Raw genomic sequence first — 22377 nt, 5'->3', positions numbered from 1 at the left:
AAACATACATAGGATTTCAGGAACGGGAGTTGTCAATTTCTATGGTACCACTACCTACTAACGAACGGCATGGCCAATGTTAATGAACGTATTTTTGTCCCATTTAAACGAACCAAATGTCATACCAAAATGTAAGCATGTTTTATGAAAATACTATACTAAGTATGCAACAATGAACATACATAGCATGTGATGTGAAACAAATGTACTAAGTATGCAATAAATGAACATACTTAGCATGCGATGTAAAACAATGTACTAAGTATGCACTAAATGGATATACATAGCATAAAATGTAATGTAAAACGATGTACAAAGTATGCACTAAATGGACATACATAGCATAAAATGTAATGTAAAACGATGTACTAAGTATGCACTAAATGGACATACATAGCAAAAACGTAATGAAATCATGTACTATAAGTGTACTAATGAACATAACAAGCATATGATATGAAAACATGGAAAGCACGAAAGTAACAAGTAGGCACATGTGTTTCACCCCAAAATATTTGAAAAACAGTAAAAGAGGGGACTATGTACTCACTTGAGATTGCTCAATAGTCTTTAGATAACCACCAAGCAATGCTAGAAAGATCACGGAATCAAACGACACCTAATATAGGTATCTATGTTAATAAATGGATCTAAATCGGAGGATCGGATAAAATGTGGTTTCGTAAACCAAATGAGTATAAGAACTCATCTAATATGGTTTAACAAAGCCTACATTCTAAAACGGAACCTATCTTAAGTGCTTATGACCCAATACGAATCGTTTAGGTAGCTTACGCTACTTTAACGCGTCGTTCGCGTAAAACACGTTCGGACCGCCTAACTAGTCCCATGACAAGTAAAATATGCCTTAACATGTCTAATATTGTTGCCTAATCAGTTTAGATGTCAAAATTTATGTTACATATGCTTAAAATAAATTTTGGCGTAAAAAGGGCATTTTGGTCATTTTTCCTAAGGCATATAATTTCCTATCATACAACTAAGTAGACAAAGTGACCATAAAGTATAACCTCGGAAGGTTATTCCTTATGCAACTATGGTCACAATATGTGTTTGGTTGAATCCCAATGATTGACCAAATGGGTCGGGTTCGAAAGTTTAAGCGATAGTTTAGATCGCTTACCTTACGACCCTATATAAGCACTAAACCTAAAGTGACGAGCTAAACATGTTAAAACATGTTTAACGAAGTTTGAAAACAGGTTTGATATCAAAACAAACGGTTTTGATACCCAAGAATAGTTTGGTTGCAAAATACGCATAAATGCGCATTTTGACCGAAACTATTACTCCTCACTATGCCTAAATAACGTGGTAATCAGTAGGTATAGTCACAAGAGACTAAAACCATCGTGATTACGCTCACGTTATGAAGTTCAAACAAACTTCGTGTTGACCATAAACTGGTCAATGCAGAAAGTCAAACAAAGTTTGACTTTCATGCTTAAAACGCGTAAAAGAACGAAAGAATACTTACTTCGGGTCCAAGAAATGGAGGTTTGATCCAATTATTCTCAAGTATGAAGTGAACTCACTCCAACTTAGAGAACAAATCAGATCAAGTGTGAGTTTGAAGTGAAAATCTTGAGGGTATTTATAGTTTTCATAGAACTGTTAGGATCGTTTCTTGAAAACCGAGCTTCGATCTAAGCCATACACATGTACCCCCTGATTTCCAAAACCATGGGCACCCCTAAACCAGCCCATAGATTGCCCAAAACCATTTGCACATAAGGGGAACAACTGGACCAAGCTGGAAACCATTTTCTGCCATCTGGGGCATGCTTACGGACTGTATAAGGTCCCTTACGGTCCGTATGGGCCTTGCAGACCAGCAAGTTTCGCAAAATGTCAGTTTTGGTCCCTATGCGCGTATTGTCAAGTTTTGGCACTTCTAACACCCGTCAAGCCCATTTTTAAGCTCCATAAGGATGTTAAAACATAAGGAACATGAAACATGCTCAAAAATATGACGGATGTCGGTTCGTTTGGCCGTACGATCACGTTATTCGGTTAATTACCACGAAACACGAACGAATGCGAAAAACGATCCAAATTACGCGACGAATGGAATTTTATCATGCCAATCACTAAAATAAAATATTTTAATGATTACAAAAGTTTTTGGATGTCCGGAGGTATTCAGAACGTAAGTTATGCGCGAAAATTGACACTTATGCACACCGAACACCTCAAAGCCTATTTCTAAGATATGTAAAGGATATTTATGGTATGTTTAAGTTATGATCATGTTCCGGAATGTCCGTTACAGTACGAATCAGCATACTTTCGCAGTTTGTCGAAATTAGTCCCTGTAAGCGAATAAACTCGTTTTTGCCATACCAAAGACTTCAAAACTTATTTCTAAGTTATGTAAAGGTATGTTAAGCATATATTGATGTTCCGGAGTGTTTGTCGCGTTAAACTGATTATGTTTACGCAAAAGTTTGCGTATAACTCTCTAGAAAACGATATAGAGTTTGAAATTGCAAATCAAAACATGCAAAATGTCAAACATAAACAAACAAACATTGGGATCAAATAACATTATTTCATTGATAATTGAACTGTTTACAATGATTACAAGCACAGGTGTCACAGTCTCCCCTACTTGTGGAAATTTCGTCCCGAAATTTATTTAGTGGAAACTTGTGAGAAAAGATGCGGATATTTCGCCTTCATTTGATCTTCACGTTCCCAAGTAAACTCGGGTCCACGTTTAGATTCCCAGCGAACTTTGACCAATGGAATGCGCTTGCGTTTAAGCCACTTAACTTCACGATCCATGATTTCCACAGGCTTCTCAACAAAATGCATCGTGTTATCAACATGAATTTCGTCAAGTGGTATGTGGAGGTTCTTATCAGCTAAACACTACTTGAGATTGGACACGTGAAAGGTTGGATGAACGTTTCCATGTTCAGGAGGTAACTTAAGTCTGTAGGCTACCTTACCGATTCTTTCGACGATCTTGAATGGTCCAACATATCTAGGTGCAAGTTTTCCTGTCTTTCCAAATCTGATCACACCTTTCCAAGGTGAGACCTTAAGTAATATACGATCACCGACTTGAAATTCCAAGGGCTTGTGTCGTCGGTCCGTGTAACTCTTTTGACGGCTTCGAGCTGTCTGAAGGTTATCGCGAACTTTCTTAACCTTATCTGTTGTCTTTAGAATGAGGTCAGGTCCAGTAAGCTGAGCCTCACCGATCTCATTCCAGCAGACGACATTTTCGACCATAGAGAGCCTCGAAAGGAGCCATGTTTGTCACACCCTCAAAATCCACCATGCGGAGTACCACCGCTTGGAGGCGTGACGTGACCAGGACCGAGCCACCAATCATATTGAACAACGTAATTAAGTAAATAAGATCAACCACAATACAATTGGTGACCAAAGCTAGTTAACTAAGTTTAGTTTAAACAGCGGAAGCATAAACGTAGTTGAAAGTAAGATTAACCAGTTCATGCTTTATTACCAAAACTATATTCATGTTTAGTGGGGGCTTCCCCATGTGAACTACTAGACGGTATGATATCGACTACTAACGAAAGTAAGTTGTGCCCTAAGTCAATGTCTATCAGCATTGACCCTTTCCCTTAGTCCATTAGTACACTCCCGTTCGGACGACACGGTGTGAGGTATGTTAAACCTAATAGCGCTATTAACTAATGACCCGCTCGCCATCGACCTCCATGATTAAGTCGATATAAAATGAGGGACTTATGATAGAGTTTTGTCTAGTAAGTTATAAGGTTGTTGTCCTACCCAAGGAGGATGAACTTACGTAGTTCTCCCAAAGAGAATACGCAGGATTAATATTGGCATCCTACCCAAGGAGGATGGCCGTACATATCCTACCTAAGTAAGATATGTAGATTCCGTTTTAATTCTTTAACCCATTCCCAAACCACCGGGAAACCCATGCCTTAGAAAGTGTGTTAAGTCACCTTGGTTTGCTCGGTTAGATTCTCAAATATAGCTAATAATCAAAGTCGGTCAATCACGTCCTAGTAGGATTACCACTTAGTTTATTAGTGACTTCAAATAAGCATAAAATTCCTACACACATCTAACACATAACATGCATCACTTTTAACGGTTTATGCCCATATAAGCTTCCCATCTATTCCCCACTCAGAAACAAACATACGACATTGCACGTAACACTACTATAGACATATAATATGTTATATCATTCTCGGATAACCTACCCGACATTTAAACATGCAAATCACTAATTATGTCGTTTCAGCTTTTATATTCAAAACCGGGCTGTTTCGGGGATTTTAATAAAATAGTTAACTTGTTCCAAAAATTCCCAAATTTTTACAGAAAGCCATAAACGATCTAATATTATTGATGTTGGGGTCCAATTCATTACCAATATTTTATAAAAAAATCATTTTCCGGACTGCACTCAGATTTATCTTTTTCTGACTGCAGTCCACGGAATAATTCATTAAAAATTCATTGTAAGTCGGATTGACAAAATTCCAGTGGAACAATTACTACAACATCAATGTCCATCTACAGTACCAATTTCATGATCTAACTCTACACAGAACTCAAGTTATGACAGAAAACAGAATGCATATTTTCAGCAGTAAAAATGCAGCTCTAGCTGCTGTTACAAAATAACACTTTAAAAATAGTAAACGAAGTCCAATAATTATGATTCCAGTGTCATTAGAACCGTATTTGATAATACATAAATCTAGACTTCAGAAAATACATTTTTCGTTAAGTTACAGTCCTGTTACAGCCAAGTGAAGTTGGCTGTAATTACCAAACAGCCTACTGTTTCAGCTTCTAACTTTGTAAATTGTGTTCGATGATTCCGTTAACATGTTTAGTGATTACAACAACATCAAACATCAATATTACCAGCAAATCATCAGAAAATCAATCAAGAATCATAACAACATCATTCTAACATCATTTCATCACTAGATTAGTTTATGTTCAAGACTTGTTTAAGGTTCTTTAGAGTTTCTTATCATATTGATCAGTACACATCTTTAACCACCTAAACAAGATGTAAGAAGCAAAGATCTAAGTTCTTACCACTAGTTCAAGACTAGGGAAGTTCGAGTGAAGAAAAGTGGTGGTTAATAGTGAATAGAGAAGGTCCTTCCACTTCCGAACGCACCGAGCTTCGTTGTATGATCCGTAGCACCTTTGTATGTATGTAGATTGCTTGGAAAATGAAGTGAGGGTGGTGGTATGGTGGTGGTTGTTCTCGGCTGATCAAGAGGAGAGAGGGAGAGTTTGGGTGAGTTTGGAAGATGAAGATGAGATGAGGTTAAGTGACTAGTGGATTTATAGAGCAACCTTCCAACATAATATAATCCTTTGGTCCATACGTTCACTAAGTACTAGACAATATCAATTAAATAAATGAATAAAATCATGGGGTGTCCCCTCATGTTCATAACCAGTTGGGGGGGGGGGGGAGGTACTTGGTTGGGTCTCAAGTATTGGTTACTAGTTTAGTTACAAATCTAGTTAGGAGATTAAGTATCTAGTTTGTGTTTTATGGTGTGTTATATATTATATAGTGTGTTAGGGTGTTCGGGGACCCTAACTAGCTCAGAACATAAAAATAATGTGTCTGACAATATTTTCATGTTCCGGGTAATGTCCGGTTGTTCGGTTGGGTGTTGTTCCATTAAAGTGCTTAATTAATCCGTAAGCTGTCCTACATATATATTTTTGTAACGTTTTTAATTTTCAATACTCAGGAAAGCATACCGGACTATTTAGTGACTTTTCTGTATATTACTAGTATGTTAACAAGCACATGTAAGTATAACACAGTAATCAGAGAGCAGTTAAGCACTTTAATTATCATTAATAAATTGTACGGAATACATGGAATTACGAGGGTTGTCACATTCTCCCCCTGTTAAGAAAATTTCGTCCTGAAATTTAGCACGTGGTTACTGAGGAAGCTAGTTATGTTGTGTTGGTTTCCTGGTTTTCCTGGGGTGTCACATCATCCCCCCGTTGATTTGGAATTTCGTTCCGAAATTCTGCAGTAGCTTCAGCCTCAGTAGTGGTTGCACTTTTCTTAAACAACTGGGGATACTTGAGTTTCATTTGGTCTTCTCGTTCCCAGGTATACTCTGGGCCACGACGGGAATCCCAACGAACTCGAACAAGAGGTATCCTGGTATGCTTGAGAATCTTAACATCTCGATCAGTAATCTCTACTGGTTCCTCGACGAATCGCAGCTGGTCGTCGATAGTGAGCTCCTTTAAGGGAACTATGAGGGTCTCATCTGACAGACACTTGTTCAGATTCGACACATGGAACACGTTGTGAACTCCGCTGAGTTCTTCAGGTAGATTCAAACTGTAGGCCACTTTGCCAATTTTCTCGATGATTTCGAACGGTCCGACATAGCGCGGGTTGAGCTTGCCTCGTTTGCCAAAACGAACTACACCTTTCCAAGGTGAGACTTTGAGTAGTACCCGATCCCCAACCTGGAACTCGAGTGGCTTTCTTCGCTTATCGGCATAGCTTTTCTAGCGGTCACGGGCTGCCGCCATTCGTTGTCGTATCTGAGCAATCTTCTCGGTCGTATCTACTACAAGTTCTGGGCCGGTGATTTGACTGTCACCAACTTCTGCCCAACAGAGAGGTGATCGGCATTTCCGTCCGTACAATGCCTCAAACGGAGCGGCCTGGATGCTAGTGTGGTAACTGTTGTTATACGAAAACTCCACTAGCAGAAGGTGTTTTTCCCAACCATTACCAAAATTGATTACACATGCCCTAAGCATGTCTTCAAGGGTCTGGATGATGCGTTCAGATTGCCCATCCGTCTGTGGGTGATAAGCGGTGCTCATATCTAAACGTGAGCCAAAAGACTTGTGCATAGCCTGCCACAGTTCAGATGTAAAACGCGCATCGCGATCGGAAATGATGGAGGTTGGCACTCCGTGCCTTGATACCACTTCCTTTAGGTAGATGTCTGCTAGGGTAGAAAACTTATCTGTTTCCTTGATGGCCAGAAAATGTGCAGACTTGGTCAGTCAATCCACGACCACCCAAATGGTATCATTTCCGCATTGAGATCTGGGCAGGCCAATAACGAAATCCATGGATATCTGCTCCCATTTCCATTTTGGGATCTCTGGTTGTTGGAGTGGGCCTGATGGTTTCTAGTATTCGACCTTGACTCTCGCACAAGTCAAACATTTGCTGACGTAGGTTGCTATGCTGGCTTTCATACCAGGCCACCAGTATGTAGTCTTTAGGTCGTGGTACATCTTATCCGAACCAGGATGTACTGAATATCGAGACTTATGGGCTTCATCCATCACAAGCTCGCGTAGGTCTCCATAAAGTGGTACCCAGATGCGTCCGTTTACATAGTAGGCGTCGTTTTCCTTTTGTTCTAGCCGCTGCCTCGATCCTCGTAAAGACTCAGCCCTGATGTTCTCTGCTTTCAATGCTTCGACCTGAGCATCGCGAATCTGAGCGGGAAGGTTAGATTGGATGGTAAGCTGTAACGTGCGTACACGCTTAGGTATAGTATCCTTTCGACTGAGGGCGTCGGCGACAACATTGGCTTTGCCCGGATGATACTTGATCGCACATTCGTAATCATTCAACAGTTCGACCATCGGCGTTGTCGCATATTTAATTCCTTTTTTTTGAAGATATGCTTGAGACTCCTGTGATCGGTGTAAATGGTGCACTTGGTACCGTACAGGTAATGTCTCCATATCTTAAGCGCGAAAACAACTGCTCCCAGTTCCAAGTCGCGCGTAGTGTAGTTCCTTTCGTGAACCTTAAGTTGGCGTGATGCGTAGGCAATGACCTTGTCACGTTGCATCAACACGCAACCAAGTCCTTTGATGGAAGCGTCGCAGTAAACCACAAAATCATATGTGCCTTCGGGCAATGAGAGGATAGGCGCGCTACAAAGTCTATCTTTTAAGTGCTGAAATGCGAACTCCTGGGCATCACCCCAATGATAGGTGACACCCTTCTGAGTCAGTGAAGTGAGAGGTTGCGCAATCTTTGAGAAATCCTTGATAAACCTTCTATAATACCCTGCCAAACCCAAGAATTGGCGGATTTCTGTTGGTGTGCGGGGTGCAGGCCAGTTCTTGATTGAGTCAACCTTTGATGGATCTACATGAATCCCATCCTTGTTTACTACATGGCCTAGAAAGTGGACTTCGCGAAGCCAGAAGTCACATTTCGAAAACTTGGCATACAACTGCTCTTTTCGGAGAAGTTCCAGAATAAGCCTCAGATGTTGCTCGTGTTCCTCATGACTCTTAGAATAGATCAGGATGTCGTCGATGAACACTATGACAAACTTATCCAGGTAAGGCTTGCACACTCAGTTCATGAGATCCATGAAGACTGCAGGTGCATTCGTTAATCCGAAAGGCATAACCAGAAATTCGTAATGGCTGTAACGGGTTCTGAACGCTGTTTTGGAGACGTCCTCCTCTCGGAGTCTCAGCTGATGGTATCCCGATCTCAAATCAATCTTAGAGTAATAACTCGACCCTTGCAACTAGTCGAATAAGTCATCAATGCATGGAAGAGGATAACGATTCTTCACGATCACCTTGTTGAGTTGCGGTAGTCAATACACATCCTGAAGGTACCGTCTTTCTTCTTTACGAATAACACTGGAGCTCCCCAAGGCGAAGAGCTAGGACGTATGAAACCCTTTTCCAAGAGTTTTTGTAGTTGCGTAGACAGTTCTTCGAGTTCTGATGGAGCTAGACGATATAGTGCTCGAGCTATTGGTGCTGCTCCAGGAGCTAGCTCGATTTGAAACTCAACTTGGCGATGAGGTGGAAGACCAGGTAATTCCTCAGGAAATACCTCAGGAAAGTCGCGTACAATAGGAATGTCTTCTATCTTCCTTTCTTCCGAGGATGAATCATAAATGAGGGCTAGAATAGTGGTGTGGCCCTTTCGCAAACACTTCTGGGCCTTAAGGAAAGAGATGATGCCTACAACAGCACCACCCTTGTCGCCACGAATCTCGAGGGGTTCTTTACCAGAACGGGGGATACGGACACTTTTCTCCTTGCAAATAATCTCCGCTTGGTGTTGAGATAACCAATCTATCCCAATGACAACGTCAAAACTACACAGGACGATAGGAATGAGGTCGATAGAAAGGTCTGATCAGCAAGGACCAGCTTGCAACCCTTAACTACATGTGTAGCCTCTAAACTTTTACCATTTGCTAACTCTACGATGTGCTTGGTGTTCAAAAGTGTTAGAGTGCGCTTAAGCATTTGGCTAACTTTTAAGGACACGTATCTAACATCTGTACCTGAATTAACTAAAATAGAAACAAGGAAATTGTCTGGTAGGAACTTACCCGCCACAACGTTGGGGTTGTTTCCTTCTTCCTCTTGTCCATTCAGGAACTCATGCTTACCAGTCTTGCGGTTATCCTTATTGTCTCCGTTATTGTTCCCGTTGCCCTGGTTGCCGCTGTTGTCATGATTCTGTCCCATCTGAGGACAGTTCCTCTTGAAGTGAGTCTCAGCACCGCACTTGTAACATCTATCATTACCCTGCTGGTGTTGCCGTTGGTTCCGGTTTGCAGGCTATGGGCTCCAACAGTCTCTAGCCATATGTCCCAACTTCTTGCACCGATAACAACACGATTCCGCACATGACCCGCTGTGGTGCCGTTGGCACTTGCGGCATCTCCGTTTATTCCGTAAGTATCCCCCCCTGATTTTGGTAGTTCAGCCCGAGTTTCCTGTGCGGTTCCCGTCGTATAGAGCTAGGACCCTCACCTTGGTGATCACCCCAAATATACTTGTTACTAATAAGAGCATTTGCATTGGAAGAGCTACGCTTGGGCAACTTTCCCTCTTCCACCGCCTGATCGGTGAGTTGGTGCGCCAAACGAATGACTTGCTGGATTAAGGGGAGGTTGGCCACACTCACAGACCCTTGGATTTCCGGGACTAAGCCTCTGAGGTATAGCTTGATTCGCCTAGATATGGGTTGTGACATGTTAGGACATAAGGCAGCCAAGTCGTTGGACCTCTTTGTGTACGCCTCAATCTCTGATCCTTCCATCTTCAAACCATAATACTCTATTTCCAGTTCAAGAATGTCGTCCAGGTGGCATAATTCTTCCTTAATCCAATCCTTGAAGTCGCTCCAGAGGATGGAATTCGCGTCTGCCAACCCGAGCATCTGAACTTGTGCGTTCCACCAAGAATACACTTTCCCTTGCAACATGCCAGTAGCGTACTCTACTCGTTTGCTGGTAGGGCTTTCACTTTCTTCGAATGTATGTTCGATTCTTCAGATCCAGTGTAGAAGGCTGATTGCCCCTCCAGTGCCATCGAAAGTGGGGGGTTTGCATTCTAGGAACGCCTTGAAGGTGCCCATGCGTGTTTGAGGGTGCACGGGTTGACTCCCTGGTTGGATTGCAAAGGCTTCAGCAATCCGTTCGTTAATCAAGGCCGTCAGCTGACCCTGGGTCAAGTCGAGATGTCCACTCATGATCTTCACATCGAAGGAACACACGTAAGAAAGGTGTCGAAATATGCGTAAGTGTGGAGTGACAGAAGAGAGTAAGCACACAAAGTTTAAATAGCAGTTATCACATTAACTAATGCATACCATGAACAATGTACCATGTAACTAACAAGTTGGTAATATAAACATAAACCATATCACCTAGGATGTTGAGTCTTGCACGTGGAGCGAAGCGTCGTTGTGGATTATTGAGCACTGTACAGGTTATAGTCTGGTTTTATCAAAAAGCTTTTCCCCTTTTTAAAACCAAGTTCACTATAACCAATGGCTCTGATACCAATCTGTCACACCCCCAAAATCCACCATGCGGAGTACCACCCCTTGGAGGCGTGACGTGACTAGGACCGAGCCACCAATCATATTGAACAACGTAATTAAGTAAATAAAATCAACCACAATACAATTGGTGACCAAAGTTAGTTAACTAAGTTTAGTTTAAACAGCAGAAGCATAAACGTAAATCCAAGAACATAAGTCTATAGTTCATAAGTTTAAAGTCCAAATCATAAGTTTCATAAGTTCATAAGATTTATTTATTAAGAACGGGACATATCATGTCCGCATCCCACAACGACTCCTTCCTCGTGCAAGCTCCAAGCATTTAACGACCTGTAAGGCATGTAACAACGAGTCAACAACAAAGTTGAGTGAGTTCACATTTGGTTGTTTAGTTTTAAGTTGTTTCTGAAAACGTGGTTTGTCTTTCGTTGGCGTAATTGCCGTGGGGGTTACCCCATAGTTGAAAGTAAGATTAACCAGTTCATGCTTTATTACCCAAACCATATTCATGATTAGTGGGGGCTTCCCCATGTGAACTACTAGACGGTATGATATCGACTACTAACGAAAGTAAGTTTTGCCCTAAGTCAATGTCTATCAGCATTGTGACACCTGTGTCACTGTGACCGTCAAACAAATGCCAAACCAATGAAATTTTGTGTTTCATACTTGGGATTTGTGAAAAATATGTGTATCATTTGCACATATCAATTATTGTTCGATTTCGGGCTTTAAATCGCTTTCTGGTAGGTTATACGCGATCTGATGCGTAAATATAGCCAGTTTAATGCAACAAACACTCCGGAACAGTGACATAGGCTTAACATATCTTAGATAACCTTTACATAACTTAGAAATAATTTTTGGATGGTTTGGTATGCCGAAATCAAGTTTATTCGCTTACAGGGACTAAATTCGACAAACTGCGAAAGTATGCCGATTTGTACTGTAATGAACAAATCCGGAACTTGACGATAAGTTAAACACACCTTAAATATCCTTTACATAGCTTTGAAATAGGCTTTGAGGTGTTCGGTGTGCTAAAATAAACTTTATGCTCATTCAGGGACTAAAAGTGTCAAAAACGACGTAAGTTTGCATTTTCACGCATATCTTACGTTCTGAATATATCCAGACTTCCAAAAATTTATGTAATCATTAAAACATTTTATTTTAATGATTGCCATGATAAAATTCCATTCGTCGCTTAATTTGGATCGTTTTTGCGTCCGTTACGACTTCCGTCGTAATTAACCGAACAACGCGATTGTACGACCAAACGAACCGACATCCGAGATGTTTTTGAGCATGTTTTGAGTTCCCAATACTTTAACTTCATTTTAGAGCCTTGAAATGAGGTTAACGGGGCTTAAATGTGTCAAAAATGGGCCGAAATGCATGTTTTGCAAGTGCAGGGACCTCTTTTGACATTTCTGCCAAACTTTCCTCAGGCGGGGCGCGTAATACTTCTTTGAGTCTTACGCGGGGCGCGTGAAAGTGCCAGCAACCAGAAAATTCATTTTTAGCAATCTGTTGCTAATTCAGGGGCTGTTTATGCAATTTTCTTGTGTGGTGAGCAAGTTTAAGTGTTAACCAAGGCTTTAAATCTGCTCTTAACAAGTGTATGGCCATGATTTCTTGCTTGGAGCCTACACAAACACTTGTGATGATCTTGTTCATCCTCCACAACTATAAATAGCATGCTCCATCAACTCATTCCTTGCTTATTCTTGTCAATTCTTCTATACATCTGCTTTTGGAGCATTCTCAAGCATTTGGAACTTTGTCTTCTTTGTAGAAAAGATAACAAGGACCCTTAGTGAGTATTCTTTCATTCTTTTATTTTCTTTCTAGTTTAAATAGTCAAACAAGTGTTTGACTTTCTGTTTGACCAGCCTTTGGTCAACGCAAAGTTCGGTTGAACTTGGCAACGTGATTGTAATCACGTTGGTTATAATCCTTAGTGATTATACCCGCTGATTACCACGTTCGCTAGGTGTAGTGTCGAGTCAAAGTTTCGGTCAAAATGCGTTTTAGCATGCATTTTGCAACGGAACTACTTTAGTGTATCAAAACACTTTGTTTTGATACCAAATCAGTAGGTTAAACATGTTTTGACATGTTTAACTCGACACTATTAGTTTAGTGCTTGTTTAGGGTCGCAAGGTAAGCGGTCTAAACAACCGCTTTGACTTTTGAACCCGACCCGTTTGGTCGATCTTTAGGATCCGACCAAGCTTAGTTAGTGATCATAGTGGCATCGGGAATAACCACTGAGGTTATACCATATGATCACATAGGATTGGTTAGTCATTTGCTAGTTAGCTTGTATGCCCATAGGAAATGACCAAAATGCCCTTTTGAAGCTAAAATCCGTATTTTGCCTATGTGAACATATTTTTGACATAGAATCTGATTTAGTAACATGTTTAGGGATAATTGGGCATGTAAGACTTGGCATAGCACATAGTTAACCATCCGAACATAGTTTTACGCTAACGACGCCTTATAGTAGCTTATGTTACCATAATGTGTCGAAACGGGTCAAAAGCACATAGGTAGACTTGCCAATCAGAATGTAAGGTCTATTAAATCATACCATATGAGTTTAATTACTCGTTTGATTTATAGAACCTCATTCTATCCTATCTCCCGATTTAGGTCCGGTTATTTACATAGTTACCTATATAGGGTGCCGTTTGATTCCCTGATCACTCTAGCTTTGCTTGGTTGTGGTTCAAGACTTCTAAGCATCCTCAGATGAGTACATAGTCCCCTCTTTTACTGTTTTCAAACTGTTTTGGGGTGGAACACATGTGCCTACTTCATACTTTCATGTTTCCCATGTTTTTATATCATATACTTACTATGTTTAATAGTACACTATTAGTACATGATTTCATTATGTTTTGCTATGTATGTTCACTTAACATGCTAGCATATTGATTTCCATATAATACATTTTGTCGCATATGCTCATCCAGCATATGGACACATTGTTTTACATTTTGAACCGTTGTAACCGTTTGATACTGTGAACCGTTGTAACCGTTTGATCTTGTGAACCGTTTGTGACTACTTGATTATGTGAACCGTTTGTGACTACTTGATTATGTGAACCGTTAGTAACCGTTTGATTATGTGAACCGTTTATGACTACTTGACTATGTGAACCGTTTGTAATCGCTGATTGACATGAACCGTTTGAAATCTGTTTGAACCGTTGGGTTAGGGAGGTGATTAGGTAACCGGGCGGGTGTAATGTGTTAAAAGCATGGTGGATACGCCACTGGTACTTCCTAAATATATAAGTTCTTTTAATACATTATATATCGTTGCGTTATCTAGATCACTTGGGCAATGGTAAACAAAACAAAGTTGTATTACAAGGTTTTTCCAACAATATATTAAACTATTCGAGTTTTTATTCCAAAAACGATTTACAAATCTGGATTTAATTAAACAAATGTTTTGGAGTTAAGAATCATGGCTACGAGATTTTATAAACTGTAACCAATTTGATTTGAGTTGGTTAATTATGTCGCAATACTATACTTTTCAAAACCAGGTTTTTAAATAAGTATTGCAACATGTAAAACGAGCCATGAATCTGAAACTCATACAAAACCTATATACTCGCCGGCATTTTTATGCTGACGTACCTATTTTCACATGTGTTTCAGGTACAATAGTTGATGATGCTTGATGATGATATTGGTGTACTCTCACATAGGAATGGACAAGGCCTTTGCGACTATAAAACTTGGAGGATAATAGTTGTATTTATCTAATTTGTATCAAAACATTTAGTTCAATAATTCAATAAAACGAAACTATTTATTCCATGGTTGTGAAACAATGATTCTGTTACTACAGTCCCTGACGTTTCCGCCACGTTTTGTTGTTTTACGTGGTCGGGTGTGACAGGAAAGTTGGTATCAGAGCCAATGGTTATAGGGAATTAGGTTATTAGTAATGCTTTGACCTAGACTATAACCTTCCTAGGACCCTAACGCGAGTTTGCTTGCATTTAGACATAAAACAATACCGTTGCCTATCCTTAGGCAGCAACCACAATAAGAACACAAAATTCGAATCCGCTTTGAAAACTAATCATCTAGTCCAGGATGATTTATTATAAGGTTTTGAACCTTCAAAGTTTTCAAAATCTCGTCAGAGTTTGGGTCTAAATAATGTGAACACGTGCAAACTGGAAGAGTGGGTGCCTGTACCCTGAGTTTTCTGTCTAAGGCTAGAGTGTTCGTACAAATCCGCAGTATCGGACCAGTCACTCTTACCTGGGAACTCTTGGGGTGAGTGTCCACTTATAGGCGAGCATGTCTTCGCGATACATTATATTGACCCGCTTGCTTTGATTAGTCACCGTCTCATTTGTTTGCCTTTGGTAACAGAAAAATGGCCACAATCTTCATGCGTTGTCATTTTCTTTTGACTATCTTTCGCTTATTTCCTCCTATGCCTTCCATTGTCTTCAAGATGCCTCTTCATCGCAACGACACTCAAATGTCCAAACCAGGTGCTACAATTGCTCAACAAATAGGCGTCGTACTCCAGAGGACTGTTGATTTAGCTATCACCATGACCCGCCTCAGGGATGAAGCCGTGTAAGGGAAATGCTCCTTGGTGCAATCAATGCCACTGATATCACCCGAATCAAATACCCTGTTTCAAATGTACCCACGGTGGACGATGGGGACATTTGGTTAACATGTGTCGTTTTGCGATCCAAAGCAAAGTTGTTACCAATCCTGCTGCTACTCAACCTTCAAATTCTGCTTCATATGTCACCTCGACATATCTAGCGCCTCAACCTCATGAACTTTCTACCTTGGATATCGACGTAAGCACGCCTAGTGCAAGGTGTCGGAACACCTCTCGTTACACAAACTCCAAAATCCATGTAGGATCTTTCTATCCTCATAATTAGATCCTTGTGGATGGGTATCGTTCATCGTAGCCCTTAATTGAATTCTTTGTGTGATTCAATACGTACATTACGATTCAATAAGGACAAAGCCGAATTCTTATTAAGATTTTCCTATCTTCATAGATAGATTCTTGAAAATGATTAAAGTGCCAAATGAAATCCACGGATTGGATTCCTAGTGTGCTTTAAATATCTGTGCCCAAAGATAACAAATTAAAGGTCAAGTTAATCAATTTTGTGATTATGTGTTTATGTGTTCCCTTTTTATGTTTTGTGTGATCCAAAATTTTGTTATCCAAATCCTCGTAGAATCTTCCATATCTTCCTATAAGGGATTCATAGTAGGATATCCAAAGGTACTATCTTAAATCCTTAATGGACTTCTACGTTGGAGTTGAATCCCTTGGGTTATGAAGTGCTATTCCATAAATAGACTCCTTGAGTGGTCTAGTTAAACAGATTGATCCAAAATTCTGGTTAGGAATATCATGTGATGATATAGCTGAAAAGACTCCTTGAGTGGTCTAATTAAAGAGATCTTTTGTCGATCTAATTAAAAGGACCCTGTGGTAGTCTAGCCACACTCATCACAGGTTTGATTTTTCTTCCCCTACACATTATGAAATGAACTGTGCAGACTGTGCAAGGAATTACGTAATTGTGGAAGCCTACATAATTATGGAATTTAGTGCACAGAAACCACAGCGAGTTTTGTCATGCGTCTTGAGTGAACCCTGTTCATTTCCAATTCTGATGAAGCACCCGTTGAAGAAAAATGAACTAGCTATTCATTTTCGCTTCTGAAGAATATCCGTTGATGGAAATGAATATTCGTTTGTTTAATCCTTCATTTCCGCTCTGATGAAGAATCCGTTGAGGAAAATGGATCATCCATTCATTTTTGCTTCTGAAGAATATCCGTTGATGGAAATGAATATCCGTTTGTTTAATCCTTCATTGCCGTTCTGATGAAGAATCCGTTGAGGAAAATGGATCATCCATTCATTTTCGCTTCTGATTAATATCCGTTGAAGGAAATGAATATCCGTTTGATTAATCCTTCATTTCCATTCTGATGAAGAATCCGTTTAGGAAAATGGATCATCCATTCATTTTCGCTTCTGAAGAATATCCGTTGAAGGAAATGAATATCCGTTTGATTATCCTTCATTTCCGTTTCTGAGGAAGCATCCGTTGAAAATGACTCCGTCTGTTCATTTTCGTTTCTTAAGAATATCCGTTGAAGGAATTGAGTATCCATTTGATTATCCTTTTTCATTTCCGTTTCTGAGGAAGCATCTGTTGAAAATGACTCCGTTTGTTCATTTTCGTTTCTGAATAATATTTGTTGAAGGGAATGAATATCCGTTTGATTATCCTTCATTTCCGTTTCTGAGGAAGCATCCGTTGAAAATGACTCTGTCTGTTCATTTTCGTTTCTGAAGAATATCCGTTGAAGGAAATGAGTATTCGTTTGATTATCCTTTTTCATTTCCGTTTCTGAGGAAGCATCTGTTGAAAATGACTCCGTTTGTTCATTTTCGTTTCTGAATAATATTCATTGAAGGGAATGAATATCCGTTTGATTATCCTTTTTCATCTCCGTTTCTGAGGAAGCATCTGTTGAAAATGACTCCGTTTGTTCATTTTCGTTTATGAAGAATATCCGTTGAAGGAAATGAGTATCCGTTTGATTATCCTTTTTCATTTCCGTTTCTGAGGAAGCACCCGTTTAAAATGACTCTGTCCATTCATTTTCATTTCTGAAGAATGTCCATTAACGAAATGATAGGATTATGCCTTGCATATCTCTAGTGGTTATTTGACACAAAGTCACAGACAGACTCCTACGAATAAATTTCGGGATGAAATTTCCTAAAGTAGGGGAGACTGTGACACCTGTGTCACTTTGACCGTCAAACAAATGCCAAACCAATGAAATTTTGTGTTTCATACTTGGGATTTGTGAAAAATATGTGTATCATTTGCACATATCAATTCTTGTTCGATTTCGGGCTTTAAATCGCTTTCTGGAAGGTTATACGCGATCTGATGCATAAATATAGCCAGTTTAACGCAACAAACACTCCGGAACAGTGACATAGGCTTAACATATCTTAAATAACCTTTACATAACTTAGAAATAAGTTTTGGATGGTTTGGTATGCCGAAATCAAGTTTATTCGCTTACAGGGACTAAATTCGAAACTGCGAAAGTATGCCGATTTGTACTGTAATGAACAAATCTGGAACTTGACCATAAGTTACACAAACCTTAAATATCCTTTACATAGCTTTGAAATAGGCTTTGAGGGGTTCAGTGTGCTAAAATAAACTTTATGCTCATTCAGGGACTAAAAGTGTCAAAAACGGCGTAAGTTTGCATTTTCGCACATATCTTACTTTCTGAATATATCCGGACTTCCAAAAATTTATGTAATCATTAAGACATTTTATTTTAATGATTGGCATGAAATTCCATTCGTCGCTTAATTTGGATCGTTTTTGCGTCCGTTATGACTTCCGTCGTAATTAACGGAACAACGCGATCGTACGACCAAACGGACCGACATCCGAGATGTTTTTGAGCATGTTTTGAGTTCCCAATACTTTAACTTCATTTTAGAGCCTTGAAATGAGGTTAACGGGGCTTAAACGTGTCAAAAATGGGCCGAAATGCATGTTTTACAAGTGCAGGGACCTGTTTTGACATTTCTGCCAAACTTTCCTCAGGCGGGGCGTGTAAGACTTCTTTGAGTCTTATGCCGGGCGCGTAAAAGTGCCAGCGACCAGAAAATTCATTTTTAGCAATCTGTTGCTAATTCAGGGGCTGTTTATGCAATTTTCTTATGTGGTGAGCAAGTTTAAGTGTTAACCAAGGCTTTGAATCTGCTCTTAACAAGTGTATGGCCATGATTTCTTGCTTGGAGCCTACACAAACACTTGTGATGATTTTTTTCATCCTCCACAACTATAAATAGCATGCTCCATCAACTCATTCCTTGCTCATTCTTCTCAATTCTTCTCTACATCTGCTTTGGGAGCATTCTCAAGCATTTGTGTGACAACTCGAGTTTCCGACTTTCACTTTCACATTTATTACACGTTGACTTTGACCGTTAAGTTGTTTGACTTGTTAGACTTGAAATTGTACGCGTGGTGTTTTAATGAAACGTATTGTCATGGTGCATATATGTGATTACTTGCTGTTGTAAAATATAATATTAGATTATTACAAAACACTTAGACTACAAAAAACTTAGACTGATTAAATCACGTAATGCCCGACGAATCGTGATGCGATTCACCATCAAACAAGCTAGACGAAACAGAACTTTATTCGCCATTTAACCCACTCGACGAAACATATGTGTTTCGCCGAGCCCTGATTCGCCAAAACCGCCAAAGCCCAATTACGGCCCAAACTTGGTTGCGTGAAATATATACTAGATTATGGGAGCAGTTACCAAAAGATTGAAACCCTAGACTCCTCCCCCACTAGCGGCAGCCTGGCGACTTAGTGAATCCCCAAGAAACGATCAGAATTATTTCCTTGTCCCTCGTGGTTAGTGCAAATTATTGTTTGATTATGTGTTTTAAAATCATTAAGTGAACACTATGCTTGCATGTTTTCTGCGATGATGATTATCATAAGTTGTCGGCCACCGTTTATTATTTTTTTTGGTCCAATAACATCGCCTAGCATATGCCTTTATATTATGGTTGTATGTGCCTTGTCAGTTTATACATATAAATAAAATTGGTGAGTAAATGTTGGTTGAATGGTTGTGAACCATTGGTTCAAATTATCGGCTAAAGCAAGGGGGGCCCAATCGAAATTTAGGGCATATTGCACACTCAAATACCTTAAAGGTTTATTGTGGAATGCATGTGATGGTATGGAATGATACACATCAATTGGCGGCTATAAGTGTCTGTAGTGCACTTGAATTATTTGTTGTAGATAATTGGAATTTGTGAGTCAGTATACAATTGGGGGAAAATGGCGGCCAGGTCAAGGGAGGTCCAATCGAAACTAATGGCATACTACACACTTAAAAACATTAAAGGTCAATTGTCAGTACATGTGATGGCTTATCAAATGTCGGCCAACATGTTTTGTTTTACATGGGATTGTGGAATAGTGAATAATAATGGCGGCCATGTGCAAACTGACATAATCATGCGAACATTTAAGAAATGGTCAGTAGGAACATAGGTGATTTATATTGTTTATGTAATCGAAATATGTGTAGATGGTTGTATAACTTTTGACTTGAAAACATGATAAAAGGCAAACAGTGATGGATTGGGTAGAATGGGCGGCCAAACATTCTAATTGGTAGTAGTGGGCGGCCCAAAGAATTATTTAGGAATTTGTCTTGTTGCTGTGATGATTTTGACGAAACAAAATGTACACCGACGAATCACTGGTTGACGAAACTGGACTTTGATTTCGCCAAGGGTGGTTGACGAAATAGAGGGGGTGTTTTGCCAAGGGTAGTTGGCGAAACAGAATGTGTCTCGCCAATAAGTGTTTCGCCAAATGTATAACCTGTCCAGTAACTCAGTCTAATCCTGTTAAATGTTAACTGAGATATTTAACTGCTGTTAAGTGATGTGCATGACTTTTATGATAGTGGATACATGCTAGTACTTCTGTGATTATATGTGACAACTGTGTTCTGTAATCTCTGTACGATGTAAAACAATGGTGATTATCAATAAAACAATGTGCTTTAGTGTTAATATATGTGTATTTGTGTTTGACAATTTTACAATTTGATTCGATTTCGACTTCAAACTTTAAATCACTTTCTGGAAGGTTATACGCAAACTGGTGCTTAAACGCAATCAGTTTAACGCGACCTACATTCCGGAACTGTGACGTAAGCCAAACATACCCTAAATATCCCTTACATTACTTAGAAATAAGTTTCGAAGGATTCGGTATGGCGAAAACATGTTTATTTGAACTAAAGAACTAATTGCGACAAAACTGCGAAACGAACTTTGGTGACCGCCCGGATAATATTTAAATCCCACAAATATTCTATTATGATTAAAATCTTATTTTAATCAGGTTCGTGTTGAAAAATAAATTAAAACACTTAAAAACGTTATTTTCCAAGTTTAAGCACGTACCGCGTGTTTCTGCGCGACACAGTGCTTTTACTGCGAAACGCGGACAACGCATCCAATCTTGACAACTGAAATTTATTTCAGTAATATTTTTTTGGCGAGTTTATTTTTATAAAAAAATAAAAATAATTTAGAACGCCATAAACCGGGATTTAAACGCTAGATAAAATACCCGGTACCCGATTAAACACCTACTTCTATCTAATATACCATCAAAGTTGCACTCTAAACCCCTCCCCCATATACATTTACGGTCACATATATATGTGTGGCCCACCAAATAATTCCTAAATCTTGCACTATATTTCCATGATCTTCTTGGATACACTTAGAGATCTTTTGTGATCACGGAAGATTTGATATAGATTTTGGCCTATATATTTTCACCATGCTTGCACTCAACATCACAAGTCCTTCACTCTCTCTCTCTCTCTCTTGAACCGTTCACACCACCACCTCCCATCTTCATCCTTTCTTCAATCTTGTTCTTCATATTCAAGCTCATTTCTAGCCATCTTCAAGTTAGTATGAAGATCTAAAGGGGTTTCCAAGGTGCATTCAAGTAATTTCAAGCTTTATATCATCAAAATCTCATCCCATAACCTACTTGAATCTTGAAGGTATAACATTTATTTTTTTTAAATCATACTTTTGATTCTTGGTTGTTCTTGATGATTTGAAGTTCTCTTGAATCTTGGGATTTTCACTAAACTTGAAATCTAAAAGAAATGGGTCTTGAAACAAATAAAAAATGGTGGTGATATGTATGTATGTATAACCGTACATATATATGTGTGTGTATGAGCCTTGAAGTTCGATTTCTTGTTAAATACTTGTTTATGTTGTTGCATGTTCTTGAATAATAGTTTAAATGCAAGTGATTGATGATCTATGTATGATATGTTAAATGCTTAAATACATCAGCAAATAAATCTGAATATATCATATATTTGATGCATTTAGATTAACATAAAATGTTGATGTTATGATAGTATGATTTAGGCACTTGTACATGAAGGAATATGTCGATTTAAAGCTCAAAAGATGATGAAAAATGGTTATATGACAAAAACTGTTTTAGATCAGGTTACAAGCACTAAAAATAACATTATTTGGTGTAATATAATGGCATAAAACTTTGACATAGGTTTGGTAGCAATGCATGTTGTACATATAGCTTAAAAAGTGATAAAATATGTGAAATTCGCATGATTTATATGCTCTATTTAAGACCTGCACTATTGTGAGTATAACCATTATTTTATTCAGTAAATAACATGGGTTGTGTCAAAATTTCAAGTCATTTCGATTTGGGATGGTTCGGGTAACGTTTGATGCAAAACTATGCGGTAAAACGGTTAAAAATCGCCTTTTCGGAGGATTTTTATTAAACTGTTTTTGATCAGTAACCAAACTGACATTTTTGATATAAAAA

This window comes from Helianthus annuus, chromosome 4 (assembly GCF_002127325.2).
Source record: "Helianthus annuus cultivar XRQ/B chromosome 4, HanXRQr2.0-SUNRISE, whole genome shotgun sequence".
Lineage (NCBI taxonomy): Eukaryota > Viridiplantae > Streptophyta > Magnoliopsida > Asterales > Asteraceae > Helianthus > Helianthus annuus.
Note: the sequence above shows the minus strand (reverse complement) of the source record.